This window comes from Marmota marmota, unplaced genomic scaffold (genome assembly GCF_001458135.2).
Source record: "Marmota marmota marmota unplaced genomic scaffold, marMar, whole genome shotgun sequence".
In the NCBI taxonomy this organism is placed as follows: Eukaryota; Metazoa; Chordata; class Mammalia; order Rodentia; family Sciuridae; genus Marmota; species Marmota marmota.
In genome coordinates this window covers 35,872,865-35,888,937 of record NW_025999949.1, presented here as the reverse complement: position 1 = coordinate 35,888,937, position 16,073 = coordinate 35,872,865, and the positions used below count along the sequence as shown (strand labels likewise).

General features: G+C 61.0%; 1 long non-coding RNA gene across 1 annotated transcript in view; it reads left to right on the top strand.

The window, feature by feature from the left end:
- LOC125616560 overlaps window positions 1-1,812 on the top strand; it is a 13,150-nt gene extending 11,338 nt beyond the window's left edge. The window contains exon 5 of the long non-coding RNA XR_007347266.1: window positions 1,651-1,812. This is a non-coding gene — a long non-coding RNA (uncharacterized LOC125616560). The remainder of the gene's footprint in view (window positions 1-1,650) is intronic.
- The last annotated feature ends 14,261 nt before the right edge of the window (window positions 1,813-16,073 follow it).

Below are 16,073 nucleotides of genomic sequence, written 5' to 3'. Positions count from 1 at the left end.
CCCCCGAGACCGCCCTGCCCAGGACCCACAGCTCAAGGCCACAAGGTGGAGGTGGAGGCTAAGTGCTGGGTCCCCTGGAATGGCAGGACCCCTCTTAAACTCAGGAGGCACCTCAGCGGGCATCATTAGGAGCCACCTGCCCAGAGCAAGTGAGCGCAGAGAGTCCCTGGGGTGCAGAATGCCCTGACCCATATGCAAGGAACTCACTGTCCCCAGAGAAGGAAGGAGTGCTCGAACCTGAGTCTCAGTGTGTAGAGGGGCTCCTTAACCAGACTCCCACCACCACAGCCCCCAGCTTCCAGGCTGGAGCAGATCAAGCTGATTAGTGTGCAACCAGGAGTAGGGCTCAGTGTGTGACCAGGATCAGGGCTCCACCAAGGCTCAGTGTGCAACCAGGAGCAGGGCTCAGTGTGTGAGCAGGATCAGGGCTCTGCCAAGCCTCAGTGTGCAACCAGGAGCAGGGCTCCGTGTGTGACCAGGATCAGGGTTCCGCCAAGGCTCAGTGTGCAACCAGGAGCAGGGCTCAGTGTGTGACCAGTATCAGGGCTCAGCCTACACCCCTATAGAGCTCACTTCCTTATGCTTACCCCTTTGCCTCTGTTGGGGCCTTTGAGGGACAGGGGCCTACGGGAGGTGGGCTTCTCGGTTTTCCAATGTGAATTAGTTCTGAGAACTGAGACACCAGCAAGATGCTGGCCAACTGTCCCCCGTGCAGCAGGGCTGAGCCCAGGTACCCCTCGTTGACGCTCCGGCAGGGGTGTGTGGACAGCTATGGCCTCTTCCACTTGCTCCCAATCCCGGCTTCTCGTCTAAGCCTCAGCCAACTCTCCTAAGCAGGGCTGAGCCTCTGTCCATCCCAGGAGCCTCTGCGGCCAGAGGCAAGCCTGCGGGCTGGGGGAAGCTCCCACCTCCTGCCCAGGCTCTAGAGTGAGGAGGGCAGCAAGAGGGACTCATCCGCTAGGAGCACCCCTGCCAGACAGCGGAAGGCCCGAGGCTCACTGCCTCTCATGCCAGAGGCCAGGAGGGCAAGGCCCTGACTCCACGGTGTCGAAGTCAGACCCTGACTCAGCTCAGGAGCTCACATTATGTTTGTTTGTCAGTTTGTACTGGGGATTGACCCTAGGGCTTACCCACTAAGCCACATCCTCAGTCATTTCGTTTTTTATTTTGAGACAGGGTCTCACTAAGTTCTGAGGCTGGCTTTGAACTCAGCCCTCCTGCCTCAGCCTCCTGAGCAGCTGGGATTGCAGGTGTGCACCACCGTGCCTGGCTTAGAGTCTCCTTTCTGTTTTCCTGGGGTCCAGCAGAGGGCAGAGGCCTGCCAGCCCTGAAGTTCCCCAGGAGCACAGCTGCCCAGCCAGGGGCTCGGGGACTGGGGAACAAGGCTGTGGCCCATCTGGTCTGGAGGGACCCCAGCAGACACCTACCCTGGCCCACCGTGCTGGGCATAGCCACCCACCTCTCACACTGGGCCACCTGCCCTGGCCACTGTGTGGCTCTTTCCCTAACCACACTATGGCTGGGGTTCAGCGAGCTTCCAAGACTCCCTTCCACGTGGTCTTTGGACAAATAGTACTGGGCAGAGGGCAGCGTCTTCTGCATAAGTCACAGGACAGCTTGTCTCTGACCCCAGCTCTTTGTCCTCCACAGGAGGCCAGCAGGAAGGCAGTTGTCCCCACATCAGGTGGCTTCATCTCTGCCAGGTGGGCATCTTGGCCTGAGGTTCCTGGGAGGCTTCAGGGAGGATGGGGACAACCTGTCCTCACAGTCAGTAAAAGAGGCCTGCACTCAGGGAAGGAGCCCAGGATGGAGACAGGCCTCTGCCAGGGCCTCGGGACTCACTGAGGAGCAGGGCTCACACCCTGGGCTTCAGGGGTGGGGCTGTGCAGGTCTCAGGGGCACGTCATACCTAGGGAAGGGTCTCCAGGGTCAGGCCACCTGGTCTGGACTGGACGCTGAAGCAGTGTGGGTCTGAAGGTCAAAGCTTCTGGAGAGATGCTCTAGGAGTCCACAGTGGGGGTCAAGCCTGGCGGGCAGCGGGGTGCTGGGGAAGGGCTCAGTGGTGACTTGTGAACCAAACAGAGAGACAGAGCCTCGTCGGCCAGCAACAGAATGACCAAGAGGTTGGCTCGGCCCATGCCCCCGGGACAACCCGGCATTGGAGAGCCAGCTGGCAAAACCCCCGGATGTGGACCACGGGCTCTGCGGGGCTGGGGCGATCCACCCTGGCCTTCCTGCCGCCCAGCCACATGGACTTCCAGAGCGACGGTCCCTGGGGTCGTCTGCTGGGAGGAAGCCCTGTCACACAGGAGAGGGCGACTACCAGGATGCAGCAGGGACCCCTCCGAGGCGGGCTACATGCTGGCCCTGGGGCCAGGCAGCGGCTCTAGGGAGGAGCAGGGGGCCGCCTGGGTGCCCCGGCTGCACCTCTCTGCACTGCCCCCGACAAACTCTCCCCAGCCAGTCTGTCCCATATGCTGCTGCCCTGGTGGAGCGGAGGGCCCCACTGACGTCTGCCCAGGATGGGTGGACGGGCAGCTGTGCAGGCAGCGGTAACATCACAGCCGCGGATCACAGCCACCAATGAACAGCCCTGCATAAAATCCCTCTGCCCCCCTCTGCAGTCAAGAGAAATCAGGGAGGAGGGAGGAGGGACCCAGCACCTGCTCCTGCCGCAGCAGCGCAGCCCCCTCCCCAGGAGCGAGCAATCGCTGGGCTGAAAGGAGCAGTCTCTCCCACCCTCTCTCGAGTGGCCCCGGAGGATAGGGAGGCCAGAGCAGAGACGAGCCCACAGTGTGCGAGGCAGGCAGGCATGGCTTGCTCCTGGTCACCAGTGTCATGCTCAGCTGGAAAGGTGGCCGTGGGCCCAGGCTCAGCAGCAGAGAGCCACCAGGGTTCCTCTGCCTTGAGGCTCCAGGGCCAGCGTCCCCAGGATGCCTCCTCTCGCCTGACGCTCAGGAGTGCCCAGCCCGGGCAGCACCTTGGCCTTTTTCCCTGCCTGGGCCTACCCGTGGACTGCAGGGACTGGCCATCTGCAGGCTGTTACCCGGGAGAGCCCACACAGGATGTGAGCTGCTCCTGGGGTCACTCACTGCCCCCCTCCTCCATTCTCCCTCCTGCTGGCCTTGGCCTCCCTCCTGCCTGCCTTCCGTCTTGGTCCCTCTCTGCAGAGCCTGCTCCCTGCGTCCCTCCTTCCTGTGGCGCCTCCCCTCCGTCTCCCCTGTCCCTTCTCTTGATCACTTTTATTTTGAAAACCCATCACTTTTACTTGGAAATACTTTGGCTCGGGGAGCTGCACACTAGTATGGAAGAGCCTGTGTCCCCTGCCCTGGTCTCCCAGGGCTCCCTCCCACCTCAGCTCACAGGGACCCAGGACCCAGCGACAGGCCCGCCGCCTTCACCTGCTGTGGCATGAGTCTGTGTGTGTGTGTGTGGACGTGTCTGTAGTCCATCTGAGTGAGTCTGGTATGCGTGTCTCTGAGCATTGTGCTGTGTGTCTGGGTAGGTGTGTATATCTCTGTGTGTGTGTGTGTGTGTGTGTGTGTGGTGTGTCTGTGCACTCACGTATCTGTGTCTATCTACGCCTGTCTACATGAGTGCCCGTTTACCTGTGGGTCTGCATCAAGAGTGTGACTATATGTGTGCCTGTCACCCTGTGTGTGTGTGCACGTGGCTCTGTGGCTGTCCCCACACACTTTGGTGCACTGGGAAGTGGGGTGTGGGGCTGCTGTCCCTCCCAGGCCCCGCATGCTGCCCCCGTTGCACTCATGCCCGTCGGGTCCCTGGCCCCGCGGTCACCCTGCTGTTCTCATCTCTGCGGTTTGCCCTTGGAGAAGGTTCCGTCAGTGGCTCGTGGGCCATACCCTTGGCCTTGGCTCCTTCCCCACTTGGCCTGGAGCCTGAGCCCAGCCAGGCTGCCATGGCACCAGCCCTCTCCTTTCACATAGAAGGGTATCTGTGGCTGGGATGTGGCAAAAACTTTCATTGCATATGCCAGAAACCCCCACAGCAATGGCCTTGGGGGCAGCTCAAGTGCAGGATTCTGGAGGGCGCCAGGGACAGCCTGGGAGATGATTTCAAGGGGGTGGCAGGGTCAGGGCAGCAGGCAGAGTGGGGCAGTCAGGGCCCATCTGTTGGGGATGCTGCAGGCTTGCACCTCCTGGGCCCAGCCCAGCTGTGGCCGTGGGTGCCACACTGCCCTGGGCAGGCCTCCTGGGGAGTAGTCACCTGTGGCACCAGCATCTCCAGTCTCAGCAGGCCGAGCTCCGCCAGCCAGCCTGCCCCTGCTCCTTGGAGTCTGGACAATTTGCAGAGGCTCTGGCTTCATGCAGCCAGGACGAGCTCCTGCAGGTGGGCACACAGGGAGCAGGAGTCCTGACAGGTGGGCCTCCGAGGCCTGGAGTGCGAGGTGGCAGGAGGCAGTGGAGGGGCAGCAGCTGGGGCAGGGGTGCCCGGGGCCAGAAACCAGCCAGATTAAGGCAGAGGGGGGAGCCGACCGGACTCCCGGGGGGCGGCTGGGAGCTGCTGAGAACAAGCCCCCAGTGGTCTCCCATACTCCATTCCAGAAGCCGAGAGGACAAAGAGTGGCTGCAGATCACGGAAATTAAAGTGTTCAGAGGATCAAGGAAGACAGCAGGCCAGCAGCCGCCCGTGGATGCCCACGTTGCGGGCTTCTGTCCACCTGAAAGCCAGTCCTGCCAGAGAGCGGCTGTGACCCAAGAGGGAAGCAGAGCCAGAGCCCATGGTGGAGCTGCTCGGTCAGGGCTGGTCACGGCGGGGGCAGCCTGTGAGCCTTCTGACCCTGTCTGACCCCAGCCCTTTCCTGGCCAGCCTCCTCTCTGAGCCTCCAGGCTGGGCCTCCGTTCCCTAGTTGCAGAATGGGGTGACAACGTGGGCAGCGTCATGCACACAGCTGAGCACTGCAGCCTGAGTCTGCCCGCCCTGCTGATGCCAGCCAGAGCTGCTGCTGGGCTGCCCGTCAGCGCCAAGGCCCTGGGACCCACCTCCAGACGGCGCCGGGCTCCAGTCTGTTTGCTCAACAGAGAGCCTGGCAGGCGCAGTTCCCCTGGTTCCAGCCCCTTTTTGAACCAGATTCATTTGATTTCTCATCTTTATTTTGGCAGGAAAAAAATGTAATTTCTAATTTAAAAATGTAGTAGGCACCCTCCTCGTCAACATGCGCCCAGCTCAGATGGTGTTTGGGAAATTAGTTGTGTCACTCACTCACCAGCACCCGGCCCAGCAGCGGGGATGGCCTCTCCCTCCTTGCACCCCGTCACCCCCTGCTGGCCTCCTGGGGCAGCGCTGGGACCCGTGGGCCGAGGGGAGCATCTGGAGGTGCCAGAGAGCCTGGCAAACACTGGCAGGAACTGGGTGTGGGGCAGATCCCCATCTGTGAGCTCACCTCTCTGCCATCCAGATGGCGTCTCCGGGGACAAGATGTGATGCCGTGGAGGCTCACAAGAGGAGTTGGGGCGACCGTGAAAGAGTGCAAGCCCCATCTAGGCAATCAGAGAACCTAGCTTTGCCCTGGGTGCACAAACAGCTGTCAACGTGGAGAAGCTGAGGGCCTCCCTGGCCTTGTCTCCTCGTCTGCAGAAGGGCTGGGCCTCCCATGGCGACCACAGGCATGCAGGGCACAGTGCCTTGCCAGCAGGGGTCAGGCCTCCCTGAGGGGTCAGTGGGTAGCTCACACCACGCCTTGAGAGGGAGAGCACCCACGGTTGTTAGAGGAGCTCCTCGGGGGGTGGAAGGCGTCCCGTGGGATCTAGTTTTTCCCTCATGGGAAAGACAGAGGCCATGGAGGCTGAACTCTTCCCCTGACACCCCAGGTGGGTTCTATGGGAGGGGCTGCCCAGGTCCAGGCCGGCTTCCTCCCCCCACCCCACCCAGCGACCTGCAGGGGCTCTGCTCCTCAGCATGGTGGAGGCAGCAGGTGTCTGGCCTGGGCCCTCTTCCTGTCCATCACCTCCTCTCCACCCACAGTCGAGGAGGCTGTCCCAAGGCCTCAGGTGTCCACGCGCCTCAGGATTTCCTGTTACAAGTGGCAGAAACACAAGGTTCGTGACCCGAGTCAGGAGAGGATTCCCTGGCTCACTGTTTCCCACAGAGGTCCACGGCCTGCTTGTCTAAGGCTGAGTGCTGGGCGCCTGCTGAGGGCCGGGTGCCATTCCAGGCCCTGCCAAAGAGGTGACGACGAGAAGAAACCAAAGGAAATGCCCGGAGGTGACCGGCGTCCACGCGGCAGTGCAGGGGAGCAATGGAGCTGGGAGGGCCTGGGAGCCCTCCCAAGAGAACTAGAGGCCTCTGAGCACCACCCTTGGGCTGCCGTATGCCCTCGGTCCCCTCCGGACGCCGGCACTCTCTCACCTGGAGAGAAAGGCGGGCTGCACTCACCCTGACTTCCCAACCAGGGTCCGGAGCCAGACTGCCATTAACAGAGCCCAGGGCAGCACTCTGGTTGGCCCAGGTTGGGCTGGGCAGCTGCCCCACACCAATCAGCTGAGTCAGCAGGCAGGGCCCAGTGGGGAGCTCCCACACACTCACAGGCCAGAGGGGGACGAAGGACCCAGGCTCCTGGAGTCAGAAGTGGGGGGTCTCAACAGCATCAGAGTCAGGACTCGAGGCCGTCTCCACCTCCCTCCAAGCACCGCTGCCCTGAGAGGTTGCCCACCTTCTCCTTTCCCTGTGCCCAGCACAAGGTGCAGGCAGCTCTTCACCTTCCGTCCTATTTGAAGCACCTCTTGGCCCCCTGGGTGCCCAGGATCCACCTCTGTGTCCTCCAAGATAGGGCTCTGGGCCTTGGCCCTGCCCTATCTTTGAGCCCATGAGGACCGCTGGCCCCCCACCAGAGCAGCTGTGGTGTGCTCTGGATGGAGATTTGGAGGTGCCACCATTTTTCTGAAGTGACCTTGACACCTTCCTACTTTCCGGGAGCCTCGGCTTCCTGTCATGAAGTTGAGAATCATCATGTCTAACCCTGGGCTGCCGCATGGGACAAAGCACATGGCCCAGGCCTGAAGGGCCTGCCTTCTGGCTGGTACAGCAGGTAGATGGCCGTGAGGAGCCTGTGTCTGGAGAGGTCGTCTCCCACAGATGGGTGCTGTCCTGGAGGCCAGGGGCTGAGGTCGAGCTCCCCCCCCCGGGGGAAGCCCACCGGCCTGCAGTGCTGGGCCTGGGCAGGAGGGCTGAGGACACAGGCCCAGGACTGGGCAGGCGCAGTCCTGCCAGGGATTCCCTGCAGCAGAACCCTCCCTGCGGGGCCCACACGCAGGCCGGGGAGCAGAGGGAAGCCCTGGGTGTGTGATTTGCCACCCTCTGGGGACTGCCAGCATCACCTGCTGGTCTGGACTTCCCAGGGGAGAAGGCATTCCCCCGTGCAGTCTAGAGAGGAGCCCCAGGAGCACCCACCTCATGCCACTTTCTTACAGGTCGTGCGTCACGCGGGCCGTGGAATCGTGAGGCCATCCTGAACACCAGGGCAGGAAGCAGAATCACTGAGTAGGTCAGAGTGCCCAGGACCCATGGGCTGGGGCCCAGGATGAGATCAAATTTGGGGTCAAATGTCCTCACTGGGACACTGCCACCATCATAAGCCACCAGCAGCCGTGGCGCAAGGACAGATACCTGTGTCTGTCCACCTGCAGCTCCATCCCGGCCTCTTGTGTAACCCAGACACTCACTCAGAGGGGTCCAGCCTCTGTCAAGGATGGCGAGCACCCGCTGAGCAGAGTAGCAGTGACCCCCTCGTCCCCAGTGTCTCCCTGCGCTGCTGAGCCACCAAGGATTCTCCATTCCTATGGCACCCACCCTGACCACAGGGCGCTGGAGGGCACCCATCCCACATGGACGCCTAGGGCCGCTGTCGCATGTGATCATGGCCAGACAGGTCCTGGCCAGGTGTCAAGCGCGTCTCCTCCAGGGTTTGCCACCAAGGGGAGCGCCGGTGTGAGGCCTGCTGAAGGTGGCCCCTGTGCCGGCCGGCCATGGCACTGCCCCACCCTCGGGGTCATGCACAGGAGTCTGGTGAGCTGGAGACACACTGGCCAGGAGGAAGGAACTGCGGGTGTGGACACCCTGCCCTTTGTCAAGCATTGATAACGGTTTCCCCGACCCTCCACACAGTCACCCGTGTGCCAGGCAGGGAGCTGGCATCCACGTCGTGGTAACTCTAAGACTTAGATGCATCCCTGCCTCCCTGGGGAGGGACTTGGCAGCCCCTTGGTCACATCAGCCCGCAGTCCGCCTTGGTGCCAACGCAGGGCAGGTGGAGGGGCTGGAGGTGGGCGAGAGCCGCCCGCTCACTCCCACCCTGCATCTGTGCCGAGCTGCCCCCCGCTGCTCGGCCCTGCTGCACACTCGTCTCACCTCCACTCGCCCCTCGCTGGCCGGGGCGCCTCTGCTTCCGTTTCCTGGCTCATCCTCTAACACACACGTCTGCTGTCCAGGGCTTGCTGCTTTGGGAAGGCCAGACCCTGGCGAGGAAGGCAGACCCGAGACGGCGGCCGCCCTGGTAGAGGGCTTGGCCAGAGCAGCCGCAGCCATGAGTACAGAAGGCCCCAGGCCTGTCTCCACGGCAGGCGGCCGCTAACCCAAGCAGGAAGCTGCTCCAAACAGCGTGTGGCTGAGGGTGGCACAGGTCACCAGGTCCCATGCTGGCCACTTGCCCCAAGGGCAGGAGGGTGACGTCTAAAGTTACAGTAAGTACCTGGAGTCAGAGGGGGGCCGTCGCTGATGCCCAAGGGAGGCCCTGGCTCGGCCATGGCCTCACTCAGTACCCATGGCCAACGCAGCCCCCGTGGCAGGCAGGACATTCCCAGTGTCAGGAGCATCTCACCTCCTCTCCATCAGGGCCGGGGTGCTGGCTTCTTGGCTGTCCCAAGTCAGGAAGGACCGTGCCTTGTAGGTGCAGGACAGCTGGGGACAGGCCACAGGGGGCTGAGTGGGAGAAATGGGCAGAAGCTGGATTAGGGGCCAGAATGGACCGAAGCCTCCACCCTGCACTGAGGACAATGGAAATGAATTGAAGGAATTGAATTTCGTCAGATTGAAGGAAGGAAATCAAATTGAACGGAGGGAATCCAATAGAGAGGGATTAAAACGAGTTGAACTGGCTCCATTTGATTTGAGCTGAGGAGTCAAAGTAAAGATCTCAGGGGTTGGGTTCTGGGCTGAGCGGCAGGGAGGGCTGGGGGGGACGTGGGAGCATGACCGGACCTGAGTTGGTCTGAAGTTTCGGGGCAGGGGTCGGTGGCTCATATTAATTCTGCCTGGGGCTGGGGGTGCCCACCAAACTCTGCTGCTCAAGTGCACTTGTGCTCTGGGCTTAGTTGTTAGAAGAGCCTTTATGAAGCACCTATGGCATGCAGGCACTGGGCTATAACCTGAGTCAGACCTGGTGGTGCCCCAGGGCCTGAGGCACAGTAGCCTGTTGGTGCCAAGGTTAGAACCTTAAACGTGACAGCCTGGGAGTCCGCCCAGGGCTCTGCACCTTGGAGGAGGGGGTCTACCTCTGGCCTTCCTTGGGTGTAACGACCTGGCAAGGTGCAGATCTAAACTGAGGGCGGGGCCCGGAGCCACATGTCCGAGGCCACAGGACAGAGCAGGGCAAGCTGTGGGCCTGGGCCTGTGTCCCCCCGCCCTCAGAGAGCTCATCTGGAGGGCACAACAGTGGCTTCCTGAGGTGAGCCCCAGGAGGGCAGGAAGGCCAGTGTCTTCTCGAGGTTAGTAACAGGGCGGTGCCCTCCGCAGCCCAGCACTGGCCAATTGCTGGGTCTTTCTTTTAAGCCCCCAGAGACATGGAGTTTTCAGAAGCTACTTGGGGAGCCCTGACCATCTTTCCGCTACCTAGAGGTATGGCCAGGAGACTTCCCACTCCCTCCTCTCAGCCCCTCTGTTCCTGAGCCCTGCAGGAGAACCCTCCCAGCCTTCCCAGCACCCCGGGGCCTCCTCCCCCTCCAGGGCTCTGAGCCTGCACACCTCCTCCAGGCAGTCCTCCTGCGCCTGACAGCCTGGCATCGCCCCACCCTGTCCCCTCTGCTCTAGCCACTCGTCAACCCCGATGCTTTCTCCGCTCCTGGGCCAGCGTCCTGCAGAGCCGGGTAGTGCGCAGGCCGCCACACCTGGGAGACAGCGGCCCCGCAGGGATGGCCTTTCTCTCTGGGCCTTTCGCCCCCGGGTTGTTTCTGTTGGAAGCTTTTCAAGGACTCCCATAGACAGCTCGGCTGCAGGACAGCTGGGCCGCAGAGCGTCACGGTGAGGAGAGTCCACCAGGCGCCGCGGCCGGGAAGACGCCCAGCTGCTCCTCGGGATTCTGAACCTCTTCTCTGTTGTTTTTCCCCAACTTATGTCAGGTTCAAGGATTTTTAGTCAATTAGTCTACGAACACCTCAGCCTTGTTGACGTCTTTCTAATCAGCATTTAGCGCACGTGGGGACCACTCCACGCTCCTCCGCTCTGCCCACGCGCCCCGGCACCTGCCTCGCCTGGGGGCTTTTCCTTTTTTTCCTTTCTCTTTATCTGTTCTCTATTTTGCTGGGGAGGGCGGCACCCGCACAGGATGCCGGCAGCCCTGCAGAGGGACCCTGCCCTGTGGCCACCACTCGCCTTCCTGGGGGCTGCAGCCGAGGCCCCGTATCCGGTCCTCCCACGTGCTAGCTGTTACCCGGATGAGCCCTTCACCACTGTGAGCCTCGGTTTCCTTATCTTTACGATGCGGATGGTAATGCGCACCTGTCGTGTGGACTCAGTGAGTGGCTTCACTGAGGTGATATGCAGAAAGCCCTCGGTGCCTGGCCACCCCTCGCAACGGTGGCCAGTACCCACAGTTCCAACAAGAGCGGATCCCGTATTACTAATTGGCTCACACCACTCTCTTTACGTTAAAGTATACCCCCCAAAGAAAATTGGGAAAATACAAGGAGAAATGAGCAAGTCCCGGGCAGCCCTGCCCACCTCTGGAGCCTGAGTCCTGAGCTCCATCCAGGCAGGAGGACGTCACGCCCCACCGTCCTCGTCCTCGTGACCTCTCCTGTCTTAAAACTCTGAACCTCACCTCTGTGCATTTCCACGACTTTAGAGGAAGTCTTCTAAGCTCTTTATTTAATAAAGCGATCCAGCCTTGTCTGTCATATCTGCTGCGGTTTGTTTTCAGGTCATTATTCCTGGCCTTTTCATGTGCTGGTTTAATTCTGACATGCAGAAGATTTTCATTTTTATGCAGCCAAGCCTGTCCATATTTTCTCTCCAGATTCCTTGTATTAGTTCTAAACTTAGGCAATCTTCTCTTTCCCGAGGCATGATGAATATTAAACTCTACTTAATTCTCACTTTTCTGTGCCCTGATTTTTTTTTAAATATACTTGACGCTGATCCCAGTGGAGTTGGGTTGGTGGAGAGAGGGTGGCGGGCGGCGGAGCCTTCCCAGGCAGAGGGCCTCCTCACGTGCCGCCCCGGAACTGAGCCCCCAGCCAGGCACCTGCCAGCGCCCCACCCTGGCCGCCGAGACACTGGCCTCCAGCGCTGCCTCTCCCACCCCTGGCCCTGGCCAGACTGAGTTCCTGGGCTACAGGTCTACTTCCATAGGAACAGGCACTCAGGCCGCTAAACCTCCAAATGCTCACCAGTGGGCCCCAGAGCAAACGTCCCCCAAAGTGGGTCAAGTCCCTGCCGTGCGGGACGCTGACCTCCACTCAGGCCCCCCAGCCCTGTGCTGCCCGGCCTTCCTGCTTGCTCTGGCCCCCTCTGCCCCAGGACTGCTCCCAGCCCACTGCCTTCTCTGCTGCCTGGCCTTGGCCCCGCTGACCACCCACCCAACCCTGCTGACCATCTCCCCCGGAGGGGCTCACCCAGGGCACTGGCTCTGCCATGGGTTCTAGGGCCATAGAGAGCCTTGCTACACGCTGTTCATGCACGTGGGAGAAGGCTCACTGCCCGCCTTGCAGGATACACTGAGGGTCTCAGGACGCCACGGTGGCCCAGGGAGTGGGCGGTGGTGCTGGACAGCATTTCAGACTGGCTGGACTGTAAACCCAGGCTCTGCCTGTCACCCATGTGTAACCACCAGCCAATGCAAGTGACCATGTGCTCGGCCAGCCTCTTCAGGACTCGGGGAAGTAGGAGATGGGTTTGGGGTGCGGGAGGTGTGGAGTGCTGTGACCCCGTCCATAACTCTGCCCGCAGAGGCCTGGTGCTCAGGGGTGCACAGCTTGCCTGTCGTGCCTTGTGAGCCTCAGTTTACCCGACTTTAACGGTTGAGGACAGGAGTGCGATGGTGGTCTTCCATGTCCCTCCAGCTCAGCCCCAACTTCTCAGGCCCCACGTCTGTCTGAGAGGGGCAGCTCAGCTGCCTTCCTCCTGCCCCACCCCCTCCCATCAGCACGAGAGAACCAAGAAACAGGACCAACTCTGGGGCAGGAGGGGAGGACCGCCCAGCAGGCGGGCTGGACGGGGGAGGGCAGGCCAACCCTGAGGACCACCGAGTGGAAGGCCGCTCCCACCCTGGACAGAGTCAGACTCGGCCGGAGGCCCGCAGGGGTAAGCAGGAGGGAGAGAGGGCGAGGGGCCACCCTGCCTACCTGGAGTCCCCAGGAAGACACAGCACAAGAAGAGGGCGTGCCCACCCTTTAGGAGCAGACCCCCACCCAACAAGACACGTGGCCAGGCCCCAGCCTCTCACGGCACTGGAGACTCTGGGCACCCGAGGGAAGCAGGCAGCCCGTGGGCACCCACGCTAGTGCGATGGAAGCAGAGAAGGTGACACCAGGGCCAGGGCTGAGAACTGGGCCCGAGTCTGTCCACTCCTGAGGCCTGGGCCTAGGCAGAGGGTCCAGGGCTGGGGGTCAATGATGGCAGCAGGTGGGCACCGAGACCCAGTTCCTGGCTTCTGGAATGAGGTCCTGTACAGGCGCTGGGGAGTCCTGTAAATGGCCAGGAGGTGATGGGGGTGGGGCAGGCCGCCCTGGACTGGGGCATGTGGATGGGATTCCGAGACGCTCGCCAGGTGGACAGGAGCGCGTGGCCTATTAACTTCCTAGTTAGCCATGCAGGACATTGGTGATGAGAGCACTTGCTGCCCCATCTCACAGGCCAGCCCTGGGCCGAGCTGTAATTCATCCCCCACGGGGCGAACAGGTGCCTGGCTACAGAGGGCACCTCGAAGGGGACAGTGTCTGTCCCCAGAGTCTCAGGGTCGTCGCCCCATGGTCCTCACCGACGAGGTCCACCATGGTCCACACCTATGAAGCCAGATTTAAAATTAGGTAGTCAGTGTAGTTAGGTAAATCAGGTCTAATACTGAGTGAAATCTAAAATGGAGGCCATGCTGACCATGATTCCGGGAAATGCAGGACAACTCATGGAATGTTAATGAAGTCCCAGAAAGGCCCTAGGCCAAAGTCCACCCCAAAGGAATGTTAATGGAACCCAGGAAACAGCCCCCAACAGATTTGGAGATAACCCATCCCAAAGAAGTGATAATGAAGTCCTTCCTGCCCAGATTGCTTGTCTGGAACACCTGTGTCCCAACCCTTCCCCCTTACATTCCATCACCAAAACTATAAAAAGGGGAACACATTTGCCCTTCAACGGATTCCACCTCTTGGGTCCCCTTCTTCCTCCGGGAGAAGTCTTTTCTGCTGTCCTTTAATAAACTTCTAATTTCTACTCTGACCTTGCCTAGGCGTGCTTTTCTGGTGTTATTCTTCAACATTGGGGAAGCAAGGACTCGTCACAGGCCAACAGCGGTAACACCTACAAGGTCCGCCATGGTCCTCACCGACGAGGTCCACGATTGGACAGGTGGGAGGCTGAGCACATGGACAGATGATAGATGGTAGGTGATAGACAGATGCTGGACAGACGGGTGGAGTGAGCACTTGGTCCATATCAAAACCTCCTGACCACTCCATGCCTCCACCCTCAAGGACAGGAAGGCTGACCCCGCTCCCCACACGTGGACACACAGAGCGGCTTCCGCCAGAGTGTACAGCGGGGCAGAAGGAGCAGTGGGGGGCTGACCATCAGCAGTAGCCACTTCAACAGAGCCCGGCAGGAGGCGAGGGGCCTTACCTCCGCGGGCTCTCCCAGACGCAGGCGGCTCCACCCCCGGGAAGCAGAGCTGGGGGCCAGTAGGGGAGGTCTGAGAGCCTCAGCGCCAAGTCGGTCCTGACCCAGGAAGCGAGCGGGAGTGAGACCCAAAGGAGCGAGGCTGGAGAAGGGGTAGCACCAGGGCGTCGACCCTGAGCCTGGGTCCTGACGCGCGCACCAGGGTGGCGCAGGGCGTTCAAGGGAAGACTGAGCAGGGCGTGCAGAACGCTCCAAACCTTGGAAATTCTCTGTAAATTTGAAACTGTCCCAAAAGAAAAAGTTATTTGTTCTAACCCACAATAATGCACATCAATGAAATCAAGCTGGAGAAAGCAGCAGAGCCACAGCCAATGCCCGGATTCACCCTCCATGTGAGACCGTGGCGCAGAAGCCTGGGAAGGTCTGGCAGCCCCAGCAGACAAGCTCTGTGGTTGTTGCGGAAACACCCCTGGGCTGCATTATCAGAAGCACAGAGGCCAGAACATGGGAGGGGATGCACATCTCCACATACCAGCTTATGAGCAACTCGGGGTTCAGGGGCTGGGGGTTAGAGACAGACTCCTGTCTTCTCCCTGTCTTTTCTGCCAATGGGGGAACAAGTGGCTTCAGGGCCCTATGGGACTGGGGACAAGGGACCTAGGCAGGTGCCTGCTGAGAGCCATAGCCGAGTAGGAATGACTCATGGCATTTTTGGTTGAAAGGTGACGCCAGCAAGCCTTTGAGATGACAATGGTTATGTTAAGATGTGTATTCAATTGGATATTAGACCCCTGCTGTCCACCTTGGCCTGCTACTTTGGAGCATGGGGATTCCCGGAGAGTTCCTATTGGTTGGGGAAGTGCGGTAGGGGGGATTTCCGGAGGAGGGATTTCCGGTTGGTGTGGTGTGCTCTGGGAGAAGGCCACGTGCGGGGCGTTCACAGGAGTTTTGGAAATAAAGTTTGTTCCTGCTTGAGTGGCTCGTGACTTTGTGCCCAGCCAGACTGCGGCAGGTGCCTAGTGGGAAACCCCTTCTGCTGTCAAGTGTAGGGCCACCAGGAGGTCAGACAGCATCTAGCCCACCCAGGTTACCCAGGCCCAGACCCCACACAGTGATGGAGAGGGAGAGGGAGCGAGTCCTCGGGCTCTAGAGGCCACATCTGGCTCCCGTCTTCTGCTGTATCGCTGCAAGCAAGTCTCCAAGCTTCTCTGAGCCTGTGTCTCCACACCAGGCCAGGCCCGGCAGGCACGGGCACAGCCCACCGGCTTCCCGGGGGCAGAGCAGCTTTAACAGGGACTCTGAGAGACACACGTGTCCAAGGGGCTGGACTCCCACCTGGAAACAGAGTGGCCCCTGAAAGACGGACGCTCTTGAGGAGAGATGTGGTGCCAGGGAAGAACAGGAACTCTGTCGGGGCATCCAGAGCTCTGCACCAGGCCCGGTCCCCAACAGGCGCTGAGCTCAACGGGTCCTTCCACCACCCTGAGCCTCGGTCTCCTCATCTATGACACGGCGTTGAGCATGACCCCCAGCAGCCATATGCTGGGCCAGAGTGAGGCCTCCTCAGCCTGAGGCTCCCGCTGGCCTCTCAGGGCCTGGCCTGGAGTGACACGGCCCTGTGCCACCTGCCCACCCCTGCACATCCTCGACCCCATCTTGTGTCCTCGGTGAGACTTCCTGGACCCACCGGGACCAGGATCGTGCAGACGTGCGGCCCGGGTGTGTCCCCAGGTCTGAGTCTCCAGTCGGGAGCTCAGGGAGGGCACGGGCATGGCCAAGGGCTCTCTGGGTGAAGGAGCCAGGCCCCAGGCCCACTCCAGAGGGGCAAGGGCTCCCCTCCCTCGACTGTGACACAGGGGAGGGGGCTTCTGTCCCTATGTCCCTCCCACTCACAGACCTGACTCCTGGGACTGAGGCAGGGCACATCCTCGCCCCCTGGGAAGCCATGGGGCCCCACTGTCTCCTAGGGACAGGCCGAGAGGGCACGCAGCTGAGGGCAGAGGGGACCC